A 3,180-nucleotide genomic window follows, 5' to 3' on the forward strand; every position below is an offset into this window, starting at 1 on the left:
TTTCTGGAAGGAAAAAGAGGAGTGAGAGAGAGACTAGAATAAAAGCTGGTGAGGTAGCTCAGCTGTATAGGGTGGCTGCCACCAAGTCCAAAGACCAGATGTCCTTCCCAGGAGCCATGCGATAGACAAAGAGAAACAACCGACGCTGGAAAATGACCTGCCGATGCTGTGAGATGACAATGGATTCTGGCTTGTGATCTTCAGACCTCGTTCAGGCAAACAGTGGGGAGACAAACAAAAACCTAGGAACTGAAGCCAGGGCTTGGCTCAACTAGGGGAGTATTCTGCTGCTGAGCTACTTCCCAATCCAGTCAAGTGTTTTTGATTTTCACTTTGAGAGGGCTATCTCGTTAGATGCCCAGGCTAGCTTTGAACATGCAAGTCCTCCTATTGCAGCCCCCGGGTGCTATAATGATAATGGGTAGGTTACCACAAGTGGCTCCTGAAGTGGTTCCTTCAAACTGTTATGGCGCAGAGGCTGGGGATGTGGCTCAGAGGGCAGAGTGCTCTCCTAGCCTTTGAGACCCTCAGTTCGGTTTCCAGCATCACAAAGACTGGACATCATTTCTACACACCTGTCACCCCAGCACTTGGAGAATGGGGCACAGAGATGGACATGAAGGCAGGACAAGAATAAGACCTTAAGGTTAACTTCTACCACATCAAAAGTGGGACAAGTGTGGTGGCTCATGCCTTTAGCTCCAGCACTTGGGAGGAGGAGGCAAGAGGATCTCTGAGTTTGAGGCCAGCCTGCTCCACATAGTGATTTCCAGGATAGCCTGGGCTACATAGAAAGACCTGGTCTCAAGAAAAAAAGAGAAAGTGGGAGAGCTGGAGAGATCACTGAGTGGTTAAGAGCATTGATTGCTCTCCCAGCAGACCCAGGTTTGATTCCCAGCATCCCCATGGCAACTTACAACCATCTATATAACTCTAGTTTGAAAGGACACTATGTCCTCTGACCTCTAAGGGCACCAGGCATGCATGTTGTCCACATACACACATTTAGACAAAATACTCATCATGCATCTTTTTAAAAGTGGGATTACATCTAATGTAATCAAGGGAAATTTAATCAATTATGGAGTTTCATGTGTAGATTAAGACTGTGATAGCCAGGCATGATTGATGCCACATGCCTTTATCCCAGCACTGGGAAGATGGAGGAAGGTATATATCTGGGAGTTAAAGGTTAGCCTGGTCTCTACAGAGTTCCAGGAAAGCCAGGGCTACATAGAGACACTGGAAAGAAAGGAAGGTGTGGTCATTGGGTTGGGAATATAACCTTGTGGTAGAGCAGTTGTCAGATAGGTGTGAATCTTGGGATCTGCCCCAGCAACAATAAAAGAGAAAAATGTTTATGACAAAGAAGTTGTTTATTGTCAGTTGGGGGACCCAGGATACCACAGCGATTAGCAGATAAAGAGTAGGGACAATGAATTCAGAAAGAATTGGACTGAAAGTCTGGCATTACAATTTAGAAACTATATAACGTGGACAAATTAATCATCTGTAAGTGAGTTCTGTAATCAGGCCTGCTTTATTCTGCGCCGAAGTGGTAGAGCGTGAAGTTAGCCTTGGGCTGTCCCCATCACAGGATGAGGGAATGGTAGGAATATTCGCTGATACATAGCGACCACTTGATATACCATCACCAGTTCACCATCTATCCATGACCCAGAAGGAATGGAGGCCGGGGAGATCTCAAGCTTCAGATCAACTTGAGTGATAGAGATTCAAAAACTATGATGAACAGGAAAGAATTGTGAATAACTCAAAGGAGTTACTAAAGACGGAGGGAGATGGACCAGTTGGAAAAGTGGTTGTCACCACACAAGCATGAGGCCCAAGCTGATTCCAAGTGTGTCGTCCCCCCCCCAAAAAAAAACATGGTAGCACACGTGACTCAAACACTGAAGAGTACAATGATACAAAACCCCTGGAGCTTGCTAGCCAGGTAGTCCTGCCAAACTGGTGAACTCTGAGTTCAATGAGAGACCCTGTCTCAAAAAATAAGGTGGCCAGGTATAAAGAAAGACATCCAACCTTGAACTCTGGCTTCTACGTGCATGGACAAACACATAACCACATACTCATGCATGAATACATGACAGAAGCTGTTAGAAGAATAAAAATGGAATTTCAGCATGAACATGTTTAACACTGAAATCCCCTCATGAATTCACGTTCCCAGGTGCCCTGATGATCACCACAGATGGGAACCCTAGACTGTGGATATGAGGGCAGGAGGGAATGCATTATCTTAGTGTGTGCCCATCAGTTATATTTTGTGGAGAGCAAGATGCCCTCCAAATGATCCAAATGATCCACGGGCATGGGGCACATAGTTCATTTCTGTATCCAGACCCTTTTGGGGTGAAACAGGGTTTCTCTGTGCCGTCTTATAGCCTTGCTTGTCCTGGAACTAACTCTGTAGCCCAGGCTGTAGCCTCAAAACTCACAGAGATCCTCCTTCCTCTTCCTCTCCTGAGATTGTGTGTGCCACCACGCGGCTTTACTTCCACAGTCTTAATAAGCCTCCTCCAGAAAGAAAAGTTTCATTTCATAAGAAATTGCGACATAATGGTATCTGGATTGGTATAATTCCTGGAAGCATGAGACAGAACTGTCCTTGCTAGGGCATATAGAAAGGAATGATGGAGAGTTAGTTCTTGTTGGATATAGAATTTCAGTTTGGGAAAATAAGAGCACTGGCTGCTCTTCCAGAGAACCCAGGTTTTGCAAGGCGGTGGCGGCACACGCCTTTAATCCCTTCACTGGGAGGCAGAGGAATGCGGATCTCTGTGAGTTCAAGGCCAACCTGTTCTTCAGAGTTAGTTTTAGGACAGGCTCCAAATAGAGAAACCCTGTCTTGAAAAACCAAAAAAAAAAAAAAAAAAAAGAAAGAAAGAAAGAAAACAAAGAGAACCCAGCTTTGATTCCCAGCGCCCACAATGGCCTCTAACTTCTGTCCCAAGGTCTTCAAAGCCTTCTTCTAGCCTCATCCATCACCAGTCATGTATATGTACACAGACATACATGCAGATAACACACATACACTCACCGATATTTTTTTTGTCATGGCTTCTTTGCATAGCCCTGGTTATTCTGGAACTAGCTCTGGAAACCTGGTTGGCCTCAACTTCAATGATACACCTGCCTCAGCCTACAGAATGCTGG

This window comes from Microtus ochrogaster, chromosome 15 (genome assembly GCF_000317375.1).
Source record: "Microtus ochrogaster isolate Prairie Vole_2 chromosome 15, MicOch1.0, whole genome shotgun sequence".
Lineage (NCBI taxonomy): Eukaryota > Metazoa > Chordata > Mammalia > Rodentia > Cricetidae > Microtus > Microtus ochrogaster.